Raw genomic sequence first — 18,421 nt, forward strand, 5'->3', positions numbered from 1 at the left:
AAACAAGAATTTTATCCCAAAGTAGCTTTTACATTGGAATGGGATAGAAACACAATAAACATGAAAGATGGATAAATAATTACAGAGAGTGCTGTGGGGGAAAAATATAACATTGCAAACACAGATTTCATTTGACTGGTTCTCTTAGCTATTTTCCAGGTATAATGTTGAAATGCAACTCTGAAGAAGTAAGTTAGTCTGTTAAGGGCCTAAAATAATTCCATTCTGCCTTGTAGAATTCATATGCAGGCTATTGTGGGTAGGGTACAATTTTTGTGTGTTTGAAAACTCATTTCTTGCAGCTGAGGTTCAGCTGAAGCAGTTTGAAATTGTATTTGAGAGCCTTGAGCACACAATGCTTATATGGGTTATGTTAAATTAGTTTTAGCTTCACCATAACTACAGGTGAAAAATACTACTGTTCCATTGTACTGGTTAAGTAGAGTGAGGCGCTTTGTCTTGCTCAGGGCTATAGGACAGGGAAAAGATGCCTCCCCCAAATCTTAGGGCCACCATTGGTTTTCTTCCTTGCCTATTTCCCACCTGTTTCTAATACTTTCTCCACCTGAGCTCCTCTGCCAGCCTTTCCCGCGGAGGGCATTCTGCAGCTCTGTAGCCCCGCCCACCACCGGGGCGTGGCCACCGGCCCGGGCCCCGCCTCTGCCGAACCTGCGAAGGCCTGCCTTCTTTCCCCAGACCGCGGACTGAGGGCCCGAGCGTGCGCGCGCGCCCCCGCTCGCGGCCCGGCTCGGCGTCGGGAGCGCGCTCTGTGTGGCCGCTGCCGCCATGTTGTTGTGGTTGTGAGAAGGCGGCGGCGGCAGCGGAGGAGCAGCCGGACGAGAGGCTCCAGCGTCTCAGGCGCTGCCCCCCGCCGACCCTGGCTGGGAGCCTAGTGGGGTGGCGGAGGAGGCCGTGCCGTGGCGGGCCTCGCCATGTCTTGCCGCCCGGTAAGAACGCCTCCCCTCCCCTTCCTCTGGGGGTGAGGAGGGGCTGGAGGAGGGGCCGGCCTCGGCCCCGGCGCAGTGGCTGTCACCCTCTAAGGAGGCGGCGGCCCGTGGGGGGCTGGGGACAGCGTGCGTGGCCCGGGGACGGGTGTCCTGGGTGGCGGCCCCGGCCGCCAGGGGGAGGCTTGGGGAGTGGGAGCGTAGCGGCCGGGCTCGGCGAGGGGGAGGCGGGGTCCCGGGCGGCCATCCCGAACCTGGCAGGGACGGGCCCATGGGGCTGGGGTTGTGAAGTGCTGCCCCCGGAGCGTCCGGACAAGTGCCCGCGGACCCCGGGAGGTGAGTGTGCCTCCATCGCGCGGGACCGGGTCTGTGGGAGTCCACTGTGGCGAGAGGCCGGAGGTCGGGGGCCAGGAGAGCCCCCGGGGCGAGCGGTGCGGGCCCGGGACTTGTGGGAAGGAGGAGTGGCCGACTGACTGTGCAGCCTGGCATCCTCCTGACCTGGTAGTACTTGGATGGGAAGGATGGTTCGGAGGCGGTTGAGAGTTCAGTGAACACTGGTCAAACAGCTCCTCGAGAGATTATTTCTCAGGTGGAAATAGCGCGGCTTAGGACCCTTGCGATAATATTGTTGCTTGTACTTTGGGCTGGAAAACTTACCTCAAAATAATAGGATCAATTTTATGGCACTTTAATAAACTTCTCGGGGGTCTGATAATCTTGCTTGAGTTTTGCACTTGGTCTTAAGTTACCTATTGATGTGCAGGTGTCTTCTCCGGTCAGAGGCTGAATTCTTGACTGAATATTTTGACATCCACTCTGCTTATCTCACAACCTAATTTTTCATAATGAAAAAGGAATGTTCATACTCTTCTAGTTGAGGTTCAACTGTTCTCACAATTTGAATGGTGATGCTATCGAAGGCTTGGGTTGAATTACACGAGGTTTTGTTTTTTTTGTTTTTTTTTTTAAATGTAAAACGTTTGTGATTTCTACATGGAGAGGTGACAGGGACTTTCTCCTTTTTAAAGGGTGTTTCTGTAGGGCCAGAGACATGATATGTGTTATTTTTACTGGGAGACCCCAGTAAGGTGGATTGGTGGCATGCAAAAAGTCTTCCCTTCTAGTAGGGCCTGTGACTTGGATGGGTAGAAGAGCTTACAAAATGACCAAGTTTTGAGTAAGCCTGGTACGGTATGTGATATTAAACTAAATTTGGAGGATTCTAGAATTTTAGATTGGCTGCCTGTGAAGGCCTCTTTCAGCTGTAATTACCTCCCTCATTTTCAGGGGACCCAGAGAAGTTCAAGTGACCAGCACAGTGGTGCAGACCCACTTGTAGTTAATAACAAGTTAGGAGAACCCCTCTTTCTCAGCTTGTAGGCTAAGTTCTTTAGTTCAGTGGTTACCTCAATATGGTCATCAGAAATAGTATGGATTGCCCTTAACTCCATTCAGGAGGACCTGGTGAATTAAAATCTTTGAGGGTGGGGCCTGGGAATCCATCCTTAGGAAGCTCCCTGAATGATTCTAGTCAGCCAGGTTTGTGAACCTGTGAAAGTCAGCTTTAGGTCACCTTTGGTATTCCATAAGGTTCCCATTAATTATGACTCCTGAGAGTGCTTTTAGTTCTTTATAGAGCTTTAAGAATTTGATAGGGAAGAAGGGGAAGCCTGAGAAATTTAAAACTGAAGATTGAACATCTCTTAAAATATAATGGATTTAGGTAGGGGAATTAGATTTGTTGCTAGAATTTATTTTGTCAGTCTTTGGGAACACATGTGATAAAATTAGATGCTGCTTGACTGGCGGTATATCTAGAGATACATAAAAGAATCTAGAGGAATGAAAAGAAGAGGGAGAAGCAGTAGGTCTACTTTTGGCTCACAAAGAGGTCCATGGAAGGTGCTTCCCAACATCTCAACATACTTGCTCCTAAACCAGCTGACTACGTATCTAGTAAAGTGAGGGTAGGGTGGGTGGGTTAGCAGTCATTTGAGATGAGGGTTGTGCACCCAGAAGGTTTATTGTGGATTATGAAAAGTTCTTGAAATTTGCCTTAGGCCACGAGGAGTGGTAAAGTCAGTTTTTAAATCTGTTGTAGTTATGGTTAACACCTTCTATGGTAAAGCAGAATGGTGAATTACCCAAGAAGTATTCATGTGCAGAGGGGGTGTTGTGAAGTTTGTTATAAGTTTGGAAGAATTGGGAGAAATTTCATAGTTGGGGCGCCTGGGAGGCTCAGTGGGTTGAGCCTCTGCTTTTGGCTCAGGTCATGATTTCAGGGTCCTGAGATTGAGCCCTGCATTGGTCTCTCTGCTCAGCAGGAAGCCTACCTCCCCCCCCCCCCCCCCCCCCCCCCGCCTCCCTGCTTACTTGTGATCTCTGTCAAATCAATAAAACAAAATCTTAAAAAAAAATCATAGTTATGTAGAGTAGTGAAGGAGTTTGGTAAATATCCTGTCAAATCATGAAATAGTATTTTAGAGAAGTGTATCCTATTGTCCAGTTTGAGAGCCAGAGGCTGTTTTGTTTTCAGGGTGTCTCCAGTGTCTAGCATAGTTCCCACAGCGTATACTGTGCTCTCAGATATTTGTTGAGAAAATGAATAGTGTTGAGATGGGGGGAAAAAGTTGTGATGGTTGATAATCTCAAAAAACAAAAAAACACTTGATACCTTGCGTTGGCTCAAAGAGCCAGTTTTTAGCTCATGTGGTTTAGAACTTTGGGATTCCTTCAAGACGTTCTAAGGTCTAGGGGCTTCTCTCTGGTTTAGTTGGTAGAGTATGTGATTCTTGATGTCAGGGTTGTTTGAGCCCCATATTGGGTGTAGAGATTACTTAAAAATAACATCTTTAGAAAACAGAAGGTTTTTCTTTTTCTTTTTCTTTTTTTTTTTTTTGGTCCTCCTAGGACTGTCATTGTAAACTATCCTGTGTCTTGAATGTGTTTTAAATTTTTTTAGGTATAATGGCCCTTTTTAGTGACTTTATTAGATGCAGAGACATTTAGGATAATGGGAAGCTGTAGATTGGCAGAGATTGTGTCATTAATTGACTGTGACTGCTGTTAGGAATGTCAGTTCTCTGGATCTCTATTTTCTCATCTATACAATTAAAGGCCTATACTTTTTGATCTCAAGTAGTTTCTTCATCCTAATTCTGCAAAAAAAAAATTTTTTTTAAGAACTATTTCATTTTTTTAAAGTAAGCTCTATACCCATCAAGGGGCCTGAACTCTCAACCCCAAGATCAACAGTCGTGTACTCTATTGACAGAGCCAGCCAGGCGTTCCTCTGCGAATCTTCAGTAAATTGTAATTGTTATTTGGTATTTATTTTATGTAGGTAGATGAATCTTTTTTTTTTTTAACTTGAACATTTTTGGGTTCTACTCTTAGCTTACAGATTTTAGACATTGTCCAAAAGTGCTCTGGAAATTGAGTGCATGTTGCAAGTATTATGCAGAAACAACACACTTAGCTGTTGTAATTCACTTAGTGTTGAAATCAAAATGGATTTCACATAAGGAACTTCATAATTTAGTGTGAAGCCGCAAGTTTAAGAATGGTTTGGGAAAGTTTGTGTAATTTATGTGCCCAGTTGTTTCTTATAGACCACCCAATTTTGTAATTTTCTATGGTAAATGTATATGTAATTTTATAATCAGTAAAATGTTCACTTAAGACAGTATGAGATCAAATCCATATTGGATTGAACTAGAATTCTTGATAATTTTAGAGGCTACCAAAATTGACATTCATTGCTGTTTTTTGTCTTTATTTTGATACCATATTTGATATGCTTTCATTTTCACTTTTGTATCTAGACATTAAAAAACATTTTTTTTTTTTTTTTTTTTTTTTAGTAAGTATACTCTATACCCAGTGTGGGATTCTGACTCACAATCCTGGGATGAAGAGTGCCATGCTCTACTGACTGAGCCAGTGAAGTGCCCCTCATATCTAGAAACTTAACATACTTCTTAAGTTCATATTTGTATCAGATGTTCACCATGAAAATTGTAACATGAGAATGGGTAGACAGTTAAGTCTTGGGTTCAAACTTGAGTTGTGTTCCTTGTAAGCTGTGTTGTTTCTGGCAGGCCATGTAAGTGTTCTCAGCTTCAATTCCCTCATTAATAAAAGGAAGAATAACACTTCATCTCAGTTTGTTCGGGAGGATCAAATGGAATGGTGCATATGGAAAGCAGTCTGAAAATGTAAGGGTATGATGCTATATTAGAGTCCTGTTTTATTTTCTTGGAAGAGTTGGCTTGTGGAGTAGTGGTAAACCTATTAATGTTCTCAAGTGTAGAATTTACTAATGTTACTAATATGGTAACAGAAAAGATTTCTACTTCTGTACTCAGTCTAGAGAAACTTTCAGCACTGCAACCTGTCTGCCAGTAGGAATAGTTACGGGGCACCCGGCTGGCTCAGGTGGAAGAGCATGTGACTCTTGATCTCGGGGCCTTGAGTTTGGGCCCCCTGTTGGGTGCAGAGAGTACTTAAATATTAAAAAAAAAAAAAAACCCAAAAAACCCCAAACCAAGGACTCATCTCAGTGCAGCAGAAACTTCAGAGAGGGATCTGGGACGTCTCAACAATTTGTACTTGCAATAGATTTGCTAGATTTCATCCATTTTTTAAAGTGGTAGTGGAAGGAGTTTAGTAGTACATTTTGTGTGAAGTTTAGGGCTGTGTTTTCTAAATGGCAGGTGGCAACATCATAGGGTAAAGAGAACAGTGTGGTGATCTGTTTTTATTTATTTATTTTTTATTTTATTTTATTTATTTTTTTATTTTTTAAAGATTTTATTCATTTATTTGACAGACAGAGATCACAAGTAGGCAGAGAGGCAGACAGAGAGAGGGAGGAAGCAGGCTCCCTGCTGAGCAGAGAGCCCAATGCGGGGCTCGATCCCAGGACCCTGGGATCATGACCTGAGCCGAAGGCAGAGGCTTTAACCCACTGAGCCACCCAGGCACCCCATATTTTTTTATTTTTTAAAGATTTTTATTTATTTGAGAGAGAGTGAGAGAGGGAGAGAACATACAGAGAAAGAGGGAGAAGGAGAAGCAGACTCCCCGTTGAGGAGAGAGCCTGGCATGGGTCTCTATCCCAGGACCCCAATATCATGACCTGAGCTGAATGCAGATGCTTAACTGAGACTCCCAGGCAGTCCTGAAATTGTTATTTCTGATTGTGGAAAGCTGCCCAACTTAGTCTAATTTTTAATTTCAAAATGAAATTGTGATTTTTTTTTTTTAAGATTTTATTTATTTACTTGTATATGGGAGAAAGAGCACAAACCTCAGTCAGAGGAAGAAACAGGCTCCCTGCCCAGCTGAGAGCTGGTTGTGGGACTTGATCTTAGGGTTCCGGGATCATGACCTGAGCAGAAGGTAGACTCCGCTCTAACTAAGCCACCCAGGCGCCCCTGAAATTGTTATTTTTGATTGCGAAAGCTACAAGTACATATTCAGTGTGGTGGTAGTGGTGGGGTGGGGGAGAATCCTACAAAACAAAGACTTGAATTAACTCAGGAGAGTAAAGTAGAGATAACGCATGATCCCACTTAGAGTAATGTTCGGTATTTTCCTTTTTTCTTATACATTATCTATTGAATACTTCAATATGAATAACTTTTCATGTCAAATTAATGTTCTGTTAATGATTATTTACTGTTCTGTAATACGGATGTGTCATAATTTACAACAATTCCTTGTTAATGGACATTTTCAATTTTTCTCTTAAAACAGTGATGTCATGAACTCCTGGGTTTTGAATGTATTTTAATTTTTTAAATTGGACTTTTTGGGGCACCTGGGTGGCGCAGTGGGTTAAAGCCTCTGCCTTCGTCTCAGGTCATGATCCCAGGGTCCTGAGATCAAGCCCCGCATCAGGTTCTCTGCTCAGCGGGAGCCTGCTTCCCTTCCTCTCTCTCTGCCTGCCTCTCTGCCTGCTTGTGGTCTCTGCCTGTCAAATAAATAAAATCTTTAGGACTTTTTCTTATACAGTTGTGCTGTTATTTCCATGGGTTAAATTTCTAAAAGTGGACTCATATGGTCAAAGGGTTTGTGCATTTTACATTTGAATATACTCATGGCGCCCTGTAGATAGGATGTCTGTTTTAAAGCTTCACCCTGGGTGCCTGGGTAGCATAGTTGGTTGAGCTTGGGACTCTTGGTTTGTGCTCAGGTCATGATCTCAGGGTGAAGAGATTGAGCCCCATGTCTAGCTCTGTTCTGGGCTCTGGGTCTGCATGAGATTCTCTCTCCCTCTCCCTGCCCCTTTCTGCTTGTGTGCCCTTGCACGTGTTCTCTTTCTCTCTCTAAAATGGATAAATCTTTAAAAAAAATTCCCAGGGGGGGCACTGGGTGGCCCAGGTGGTTAAGGGTTCGCCTTCAGCTTAGGTCGTGATTTGGGGTCCTAGGATCAAGCCCCACATAGGGCTCCCTGCTCAGTGGGCAGTCTTCTTCCTCTCCTGCCTCTCTCCCGTGCTTGTGCACTTTGGCAAGTGTGCATGCTCTCAAATAAACTCTTAAAAAAAAAAAAAAGGCATTGAGCATCTGCCTTTGGCTGGGATCGAGCCTCACACTGGGCTCCCTGCTCGGCAGGAAGCCTGCTTCTCCCTCTCCCACTCCCCTTGGCTTGTGTTCCCTCTCTCCCTGTGTCTCTCTTCTGTCAAATAAATAAATAAAATCTTTAAATAAAAAAAGTCCCACCAACAGTATGTTAGTGTCTAGTTCTCTATTATTCTTGCTAGTGGTTTATTATCTTTTAAATTGTTGGTGGGAGTTTAAGATAGTTTGGGAATAGTTTTCCTTTTGTTTTTTTTTTCAGCATCGGGTCTTAGCCTCTGTAGTTAAACTCTGTGAAAGGGGTGGGTGAAAATGAAAGTGCAGTGACAGAATACATCAGGCCAGTGATCTCCAAAATTTTGATCATCTCAGTGGAAAAAAAAATTTGAGCATTAATCTTCACCCTTAAGTATTTAATTTACAAACAATATGGATAGCAACTGGTTATTATGTACCTTATAAAATATAAACAAAGAAAATTAACAAGGATGAGAAAACTAAAGTGAGGCACCTGGGTGGCTAAGTGTGTTAAGCTTCTGCCTTTGGCTCAGGTCATCATCCCAGAACCCTGGGATTGATATCCACCCCCTGGCCCCCATCCCCCACATCCAGTACCCAAGTCAGGCTTCCTGCTCAGCAGGATGTCTACTCCCTCTGCCACCCCCCACTGCCGCCACGTTAGCGCTCTCTCTCTCTAAAATAAATAAAATTAAAAAATAAAGTTCAAATATTTTTCTTTTTTACCCCAGTGGAGTGTTTGTCATAATGAGAGTATCTAAATATCCTCCAGTTCAAATTACATGTATAAAATCCTGTCACTTTTTGTTGCTATAATCCCACTTAATATTTAAGACACACACACACACAGCTATAGAACTTGCTCAAGTTCACATGGCAAGTCAGCAGGAAGAACTGGGAATTAAGGTTGAGCCCTGCGTTTAGGGTTCACAGAATCTGATTTTTCTTTTCAAGGCATAACTCATAATTCTCAGTCAGCTCATCAGGAAGAAAATTAGATGAAGCTCTTCTTATGTGTAAAGGTGATCAAAGCTCAGTCTCAATCACAGTGGAGCTTACAGTCACAAAGTTCAAATCTGCCACCCTGCTTAAGAACTGGAGCCGGGGGGGGGGGGGGGGGGGGGGGGCGCCTGGGTGGCTCAGTGGGTTAAGCCTCTGCTTTCGGCTCAGGTCATGATTCCAGGGTCCTGGGATCGAGCCCCACATCAGGCGCTCTGCTCAGCAGGGAGCCTGCTTCCCCCTATCTCTTTGCCTGCTGTTCTGCCTCCTTGTGATCTCTCTCTCTCTCTGTGTCAAATTAAAAAAAAAAATTTTTTTTTTTAAATAAAAGAACTGGAGCCGGTTAACTACCCACTTTCTCACTGGTGGCTATGACTTAAACCCTCTTAAGACACCCAGTGAGGGGCACCTGGGTGGCTCAGTGGGTTGGGCCTCTGCCTTCAGCTCGGGTCATGATCTCAATGTACCTTTAGGTATATTACATTTTTTTTTGGGGGGGGGGGTCACTGCTTTAGACTTGTAAAATTTAATGTTGGGCCTTTATGATTGATTTTGGGCATTTCCTCTCGTTCTGCAGATGGTCCAGTCTAACTGGATTATGATAGTCTTTAGAGCGTGCCATGCTTTTGAGAGTTATATCTGCAATAAGGGCAAACATATAAACTTTGCTGAAAGTATTTGATACCTTTTGTCATTGTTGAGGTGGCTGAATTTGAAAAGGGAAAATCACGGGATAGGAAACAGTCTTAAGTAGTCTACTTCTCTTAGATATGAAGAATTGATAACTGTGTAGGGTATATTTTAAAAAGTATGTGTTTTATGGAAAGCAGTTTGGCTACAACATATCCCTATTTTCTAAGAACCCAGAAACTGAGGGAAGGGATGAATAATTGCTACTTACTTCCTTTGCTTGCAAAGTACCACAATTAACCTGTCATTCTAACTCCATTTGGAAGAGCCTGAACCTATAACTTTAAAAAAAAATGCTTTATTGGGCTGAAATTTTCCATGATAAATCTTAGATTAAAAAGTAACTTTTTAAATTAAGTTCAAATAAGTTGCTTTTGATTTGTGCCTCCCCCCGCCCCCTACCATATGTTATGAAATCGGGAAATGGTGCTTTTTGTACCAGAAAAATGAATCTCCCTTTCTACTCCCATTGTGGGAAACTTAATTTCAGTTATTTCATATGGTTCATTGTCAGAGAAAGATAATATTGAGGTCTTAGAGATTGTGAAAAGAGCAACTTGTGATTATTTTTTTGTCAGTTAAAAGAAATGAGATAATTTAGTGCTTTCTTTTTACCTTACATAGCATGATTTATAAGGTGCTTTCACGTATCTTCTTAGACTCAAAGGAATTAAGAGCATAATTTAATGAGTGATGTGACTTCTGTTCCTTTGAGGCCGCATGCCTAGTGTTTGACATCATATTTAAAGAGGTAGACTGTGAGCCCTGCAGAAGTAGGGATGACTGTTCTCCCTCACTCCCTAGCACTTGTACTACCTGGTACAGAGTTAAGGTGTCTATACTTCTAGACTGTTCAAACTCTTATGTATTTATTTACACATGTAAATAAGTTATAGAGTTGTAAAAGTAATAGTTATAATTTTCTGTAGTAGTTCTTTCATCTGATGTGCACATTTAAAATTTTTATATTTTTTTTCCAGCCTTTCAGATATTTTACCTTCTCCTAAGGATGGTTTAGAGACCGAAAAAAAAAAATGTCTTGATTTAATTCCTTTTACTATGTGTGTTCCTCCTACTGCCAAGACTGGTTGTGTGTGTGTGTGTGTGTGTGTGTGTGTGTGTGTGTGTGAGAGAGAGAGAGAGAGAGAGAGAGAGATTGATTTATGTAGTAGGCTGCTACTTAAGAAGGAAGCATTAGTTTTTGGGTATATAATGGTTCTTGAAATATGGACTCAGTGGTTGCCATGGGGTGAATTTCTCTGATTTGTCTCGTTCTCTCCAGTTCCATGTATACACATGGTTTTGGCTTAGAAAACACTGAAGAAAATTAGTCTTCAAAAGAACTAGTAGGTTTTCCCCCTTTTCTGCTGTACTTAAAATCCTGTTCAGAAGGTAAACTAATATACTTTTGTAAATAAGAGAGAACCTGGAAAGACAGGAGTAGAAAAAAAATTTTTTTAAAGATTTTATTTATTTATTTGACAGAGAGATAGCACAAGTAGCCAGAGTGGCAGGCAGAGGGGGAAGCAGGCTCTCCGCTGAGCAGGGAGCCCAAAGCAGGGCTCTGTCCCAGGACCCTGGGATCATGACTGGAGCTGAAGCAGGTGGTTAACTGAGCCACCCAGGCCCCCCACAGGAATAGAAGTAATAATGATTAATTTTTGTCTGGTGGGATAACGTCACTGTTTTCTGCTTCATGTTCTTCTGTAGTTTCCCAGTGTTCTATGAGCATGTACTACTCTTACTAGGAAAAATGGCTATTTTAAAGCACATTTTGATGTCTTTAGTTTTCATTGGGTGTCTTTTTTTTAAAAAAAGATTTTATTTATTTATTTGACACAGAGAGAGATCACAAGTAGGCAGAGAGGCAGGCAGAGAGAGAGAGGGGGAAGCAGGCTCCCCGCTGAGCAGAGAGCCTGACAAGGGGCTCCATCCCAGGACCCTGAGGTCATGACCCGAGCTGAAGGCAGAGGCCCAACCCACTGAGCCACCCAGGTGCCCCTCACTGGGTGTCTTAAGAGGGTTTAAGTCATAGTCACCAGTGAGAAAGTGGGTAGTTAACCGGCTCCAGTTCTTAAGCAGGGTGGCAGATTTGAACTTTGTGATTATAAACTCCACTGTGATTGAGACTGAGCCTTGATCACCTTTACACACAAGAAGAGCTTCATCTAATTTTCTTCCTGATGAGCTGATTGAGAATTATGAGTTATGCCTTGAAGAGAAAAATCAGATTCTGTGAACCCTAAACGCAGGGCTCAACTTTAATTCCCAGTTCTCCTGCTGACTTGCCATGTGAACTTGAGCAAGTTCTATAGCTGTGTGTGTGTGTGTGTCTTAAATATTAAGTGGGATTATAGCAACAAAGAGGTGATAGGATTTTATACATGTAATTTGAACTGGAGGATATTTAGATAAAATTACTTTCATTATGACAATGTAGTCTTATTGGGGTCTTGCTGTTAATATACAGCTTAGAGTTGAGCCACTTTAAATTTATATACTAGTGAAATTTTAGGAAGATCTATATAATATATCCTTTAGAGTTTAAGTGATTATAGATAGAGCTGGTCAGCTTGTGTTGTTTTTTTTTTTTCTGCACGTTAAATGTTAGATTTTTGGGGTAGGACATTTGTAATTATCTACCCTTTGTTTTTTTAAAGAATAAGATTAAAGGTGAAGAGCAATCAAGGTAATAAATGTGGGTACTACTATAAGTTAATGGAGTTTTTCAGTTAGAAGTTTTATAGTAAATAATAAGCTTGTGAAAAGAAAATACCCTGTAGATGTCTACAAAGCCCATTCTCCTCTGTTCTGAAATTCCATACCTGCCTTTCCTTTTTTAAAAGTAAAATTTGAATATTTCAAAAATTCAGAAAAACACAAAGAATAATTTAACAAATGTCATGTATTTAATAGATGTTTAGATTTAATAGATGTTGACATTTTGTTAGATTTGCCTGAAGGTTTGTTTTTAAAATTTAAATATCATACAATTGGAGTCCCTTTTGCTTTCCTCCTAGGTCGTTTCCATTACCCAGAGATTATTTATCTTTCTTAGCCGAAGCTCTTATATTCTTCCTATAGTTAGATGTATTTAACTTGTAGTATTATGTGTTTCAGATATGTATGATACCTAAGTATATGTATTCTGCAATTTGAAAGCTTGAAATTTATCTGTATCAATATGTATGTATTTACTTCATTTATTCAGTTGTGTGAATAGGAAAGTTTTAGTCCCCTGTTGATAGTTGTTTTCAGTTAATGTGTAGATTGAAAAATTTCCCAATAGGATCAAAGTATACATGCTCTTCTACAATTTGCTTTTTTTCTCACAATAATAGTGTATTACATCTTACCCTATCATAAAATGTAAGTATACCCATTTTTAAATACTGTGTATTTTTTTTTAAATTTTATGTTTATTTAAGTAATCTCTATACCCAGTGTAGGGCACAAACTCATGATCCTCAGATCAAGAGTTGCATGCCCCACCAACTGAGCCAGCCAGGTGCCCCCATGTAGATTTTTTTTTTTTTTTAAACTTAATAGACACTATTATTTATCCTAGTCCCTTACTGATTGACATCTAGGGTTTTTCTTTTTTTCTATCCTCAAAAGTGCCATCTGTAATGGATAGTCTTGTACTTAATACTTTTGAACAAGAATCAGATTATTTCTACAGAAATAGTTCTGCAAAATAAATTCTAGGGGAATAGAATTGCATGTAATAAATATAGATGGCTTTTATATTAAAGCTAAACCAGTATATGTATTTGTAACTTTCTTATTCCTGGTCTGTTCATTTAGGTGTGTTCAAAATGTGTGCTCGTATGAGATGCTGAAAAGATAATTTCCTAATATATAAATTAATATATTAAAATTGCATGGTAGAGGGGAGCCTGGCCAGCTCAGTGTGTAGAGTATGTGACTCTTGATCTTAGGGTCGAGTTAGAATCCCCTGTGGGGTGTGTATCCTGCTTAAAAAATTGTAGAGGGGCACCTGGGTGGCTCAGTGGGTTAAGCCTCTGTCTTCGGCTCAGGTCATGATCTCAGGGTCCTGGGATCGAGTCCCGCATCCCGCTCTCTGCTCAGCAGGGAGCCTGCTTCCTGCTTCCTCTTCTCTCTCTGTCTGCCTCTCTGCCTACCTGTGATCTCTGTCAAATAAATGAATAAAATCTTAAAAAAAAAATTGTAGAGACAAGGAAGAGTCCAGCTTTGTATAGGGAATGGGGAATGTTTGGGCAATGGGGAATAGTTTGGGGAATGGTTTTGATTTTGCTAGCTAGGACAGAATAGAAGATAGGGGATTCAAAGACATGTTTGCAAAGTGTGTAAGCTACAAATTGTTGACATCAAATAATTAAAGTGTTTGAATATTTTTTTACTCTCTGTACTGAGTCCTTTTGGGCTTTTGAGTTAAAAGGCAATTTTGGAGAAGATGTGTCTGATAGCAGTTGCATGATTGGGAGCAGGCGAAGATTGGAAAACAGTGAGGAATCCTTACTGTACACACATAGGTAATGAGGACCTGAATGAAGGTGGTGGCAGGGTGGTAATTGAGGTGGCTAGATTAAGGTAGAAGATTGCTAGCTGACACCCTAAAGGAAATGAACATTTGTGAACTAGTTGAATTGGAGGTAAGCGGCAATGATTCAAAATTGATGGGTTTTGGGTCTTCGTGAATAATGATAGTACAGAAATGTGGAATTGGGAGGAGGAGCTGGTTCTGGAAAAGGACTAAAATGAAGTCCTTCATACATTTAACATTGAGGCCAGGGGATAAGGAAAAATGTCCTGTAGGAGCTTGGAGATAGAGAATTTCAGGTGGGAAAAAAGGTAGGTTGGCTTCATCTGGATAAGGTCTTGAACCTAGAAGAGACAAAGATTAGTATCACATTTTGGGGGGTGGGGATGGGAGAAGAAGATAAAATTAAAACAGTTAAAATTAGGATAATTAGGTATAGTAGAAACAGAGGAGAAGAGAGGATTTCCAAATTAAGTGATAATCAGTTAAGTTTGAGTGAAATGAGGGAAGATGAAATAATTGGATTTCGTGATCCATGCTAGTCATTGATCATGATTTTCTTAGATTAAGTTTTAGCATAGTAAAGGGCTAGAGGTGAGTGGGAGGTGAGATTGCATTTATAGAACAAGTGCTGGTTCAGTAGAACTTTTTCTGATGATCTTTCTGGCATTCGATATCTGCACTGTCCAGTACATATTAAGCATTTAAAATTTGGCTAGTTTGACCAAGAAACTTAAACTAAAAATTTTTTTAAAAGGCAATTTAATTTCCTTTTTTTACCTGAAGTATAGTTGACAGCTTAAACTTAAATAGCCACATATGGCCAGTGGTTGTCCTGTTGGATAGCACAGATTATGGACTCAGTTAAACAGATGTAAATTAAGCCATAAGAAGAGATCTCAGGATAAAATAGAGGTATTTAGTTATCTAAAAAATTTCTTGCAGTTCTATCGAAATGGTATTGGAATTAGACATTCTAGTGCAAACCAGATTTTTATAAATTTTTACTCTTTGTGTTCAGTGTTGGCAGTAATTAATGACTCTTTTCAATGTATAAGAGGAACATTGAAGAATGTAATTTTAAGGGGTGCCTGTGTGGCTCAGCTGGTTAAGTGTCTGCCTTCAGCTCAGGTCAAGATCCCAGGGTCCTGGGATCCAGCCTGGCATTGGGCTCCTTGCTCAGCGGGAAGCCTGCTTCTCCCTCTCCCACTCCCCCTGCTTTGTGTCTTGCTGTCTTTCTGTCAAATAAATAAAATCTTTTTTAAAAAAAAAGTAATTTTAAGATAATTATGGTCTGCTATCCCTTCATGATTATTTTTCCTGTCTTTTAAGAAAAGGTTGCAATTCAAATTTTACTGATGAAAGAATAATATTTGAGACCTTTTGGGTTTCTGTTTTCTCTAACTAAAAGTAACTGAAAATATCTATCTTAGAAATCTCATTGGAGACTTTAACTGTAGAGAGCAAATTGATGGTTACCAGAGGAGTGGTGAGTGGGGGCATGGGTAAAATAGGTGATGGGTTTTAAGGAGTGTGTTTGAAATAAAAACTTAAAGAAAAATTCAATTTTCAAGCCAAAAAAAACCCCAAACTCATTAGGTAGAGAAGAAATACCAGTTATAGTTGACTTTAAATAAATCAGTATTTAGATTGAGAAATGGTTTGCTTTGAGAATAATTTATGGTTTAAATTTGAATATTTGATAGTGTTGGGAGAACGTTTCTTACTATCTGCGTAACCTAAATGCTTTCTATTTGCAAGAAGAAAAGTATATGAAAGAACCCATTCATAAGATAACACACAGTGTGTGATTCCATTTTTACAAAGTTTAAAAAACAGACAAAAGTAAGAGATGGTAATTGAACTAAGGAGAATAGCTGTTTATCTTGGTGATATGCACAAGGTAGACTTTGGGGGTGCTGGTAATGTTCTGTGTCTTGATTTAGGTGATGATTTCATGGTTTTCTTCAGACAACTATTTATGAGAGTCATTAAGTTTTATACTTATGTACATTTTTTTGTAGGTATATTATACCTCAGTTTTTTAAAAAAAATTTTTTTTTTAAAGATTTTATTTATTTATTTGACAGAGAGAGAGATCACAAGTAAGCAGAGAGGCAGGCAGAGAGAGAGAGGAGGAAGCAGGCTTCCCGCGGAGCAGAGAGCCCGATGCGGGGCTCGATCCCAGGACCCTGAGATCATGACCTGAGCGGAAGGCAGCAGCTTAATCCACTGAGCCACCCAGGCGCCCCTATACCTCAGTTTTTAAAACTTTTACCCTCTAACAAAATTCTAGTAAACATAATCAGTTGAATTTGTCTCCCTTTTGCTTTTTTCTTTAAACTTTTCTACTACTTCTCTTCATAAAGGAATACATTTAATGATGAAACTTCGCTTTACAATTTTTTGAAAAAAAATTTATTTATTGACAGAGATCACAAGTAGGCAGAGAGGTGCAGGGGGAGGGAGAGCGAGCTAGCGAGGGAGGGAGAGAGAGAGGGAGAGGAAGAAGCACGCTCCCTGCTGAGCAGAGAGCCTGATGCAGGGCTTGATCCCAGGACCCTGGGATCATGACCTGAGCCAAAGGCAGAGGTTTTAACCTACTGAGCCACCCAGGTGCCCCTAATGATGAAATATTTTACCTGTGTATTTTTTAAAAAAATATTTTGTTTATTTGAGAGAGCTAGCATGAGGGGGAAGGTCTGAGGGAGAAGCAGACCCCCTGCTGAGCAGGGAGCCCAGTGTGGGACCATCTTGTGACTCCAGGATCATGACCTGAACTGAAGGCAGTCGTTTAACTGAGCCACCCTGGTGCTTGTTGTTTCTTTTTTGAAGTAAGTCCATGCCCTGAGTGGAGCCCAGCATGGGGCCTAAATCCACGACCCAGAGATCAAGACCTGAGCCGAAACCAAGAGTTGGATGTTAGACCCTTAACTGATGAAACCACCCAGGCATCCCTTACCTTTTTCAATTATGATATAAAACAAGCATACAGAGGACTGCACAAAAAAGTGTATAGCTTAGTGTATTTTTAAAATGCATAAATTGGAGGTGGTTTTTTTTGTGTTTTTGTTTTTTTGGTGTGTCATACCCGTATCAGAAGAGAAGGGTTTGATCAAAGAAAGGCAAAAATATTTGGAGAGAACAAAGTTTTGAGAAATCTCAGAACAGCAGATCCTTTTCTTGGCTCTGCCTTCATCTTACTGTCCTTTTGAGCAAGTCATTAAACTTATTTGGGCCTCAGATTTTTTTTTAAGTGTTTTTTTTTTTTTTTTAAGAGGGAGTGTGTGCACAAGCAAGCACAAGCAGGGGAGTGGCACGCAGAGGGAGAGGAAGAAGCAGGCTCCCTGCTGAGCAGGGAGCCCTATGTGGGGTTTGATCCCAGGATTCTGGGATCATAACTTGAGCCAAAGGCAGGTGCTTAATGGTTTGAACCACCCAGGCACCCCTGGGCCTTGAATTTTTCTGTATAACAGGGGTATTACTTAACATTCTTTGTAGGGTGACTTGATGTAGTTCAGGTGAAATTATAGGAACTTAGAATGGTATTAACACATAAGTATTTGGAGCATTGCATTTAGGTCTCTTACCCTACAGGGCAGAATTATGATACACAAAGGTAAAATGATTTGTCCGAGGACACTGAGCTGGTGATTATGAATATTCATTTATATTCGCTTGAAACTTGCTGAGGCTTAAGTATGTCAGGCACTGTTCTAAGTGATAATATGTATATTTGTTCATTTAATTGTAGAATTATTCCCAGACATAGATATAATTATTTTGCTGATGAGAAAATTGAGGCAAAATGAGGTTAAATAACTTGCCCAGGTATTTGAGTTGTTGAGCCTGAGCTTTTAACCATTTTGCTGTACTGCCTAGTTAAGTGAAAGCACTTAAAGATTTTAGGCACAAGTTAAGATCTTAATCTCTTGCAGGTTTTTTGAAGTGAAATTTTGGGTTTTTGAACCAGAATTAGGAGAGGAAGCTCATTTGTTGTGACCGTAATAAATCTAGATAAGATTGATGTTCATACATTTTTTGGGTGTTAATACTTACTGCTTGGGTTTTATTCCCTCCTTGACAAAGCTTATTTTCTTCCAGCACTACTAGGATGTAAATAATAGGTAGTTTTCTTAAAAAACTTTTCTTAAAAACCCAGTGTGGGGCTCGAATTCACCACCCCAAGATCAAGAGTCACATTCTTGGGGCGCCTGGGTGACACAGTTGGTTGAGTGTCTGCCTTCAGCTCACGTCATGATCCCACGGCCCTAGATTGAGCCCTGTGTCTGGCTTCCTGCTCAGTCACCAGTTTCCTTCTTCTCTGACAACCGTGCACCCCTGCTCGCGCACATGCGCTTGCTCTTCCAGATGAATAAATAAAAATTCTTAAAAAAAAAAAACAAAGGGTCATTGTCTACTGACTGAGCCAGCCAGGTGCCCCAAATATATATATGTGTATTTTTTAATACATGTATTTATGTTTTTTTAAAGATTTTATTTATTCATTTGGCAGAGATCACAAGTAGGCAGAGAGGCAGGCAGAGAGAGAGGAAGGGAAGCAGGCTCCCTGCTGAGCAGAGAGCCCGACATGGGGCTTGATCCCAGGACCCTGAGATCATGACCTGAGTGGAGGCTTTATTTTATTTATTTTTTATTTTTT

The 18,421-nt window shown here is 40.7% G+C and overlaps 1 protein-coding gene across 14 annotated transcripts in view; it reads left to right on the top strand.

The window, feature by feature from the left end:
- Positions 1 to 732: 732 nt before the first annotated feature.
- Positions 733 to 18,421, top strand: part of MTMR3 (myotubularin related protein 3) — a 139,484-nt gene continuing 121,795 nt past the window's right edge. For 6 of the 14 annotated variants that reach the window (XM_046025563.1, XM_046025561.1, XM_046025568.1 and 3 more), the window contains exon 1: positions 733 to 947. The gene's annotated coding sequence lies outside the window, so the exon portion shown is untranslated. Of the gene's footprint in view, positions 948 to 1,177; positions 1,281 to 18,421 lie in introns of those variants that run through there. The other 8 variants (XM_046025569.1, XM_046025570.1, XM_046025571.1 and 5 more) reach the window with 4 other exon arrangements.

This window comes from Meles meles, chromosome 12 (assembly GCF_922984935.1).
Source record: "Meles meles chromosome 12, mMelMel3.1 paternal haplotype, whole genome shotgun sequence".
NCBI classification, from domain to species: Eukaryota; Metazoa; Chordata; class Mammalia; order Carnivora; family Mustelidae; genus Meles; species Meles meles.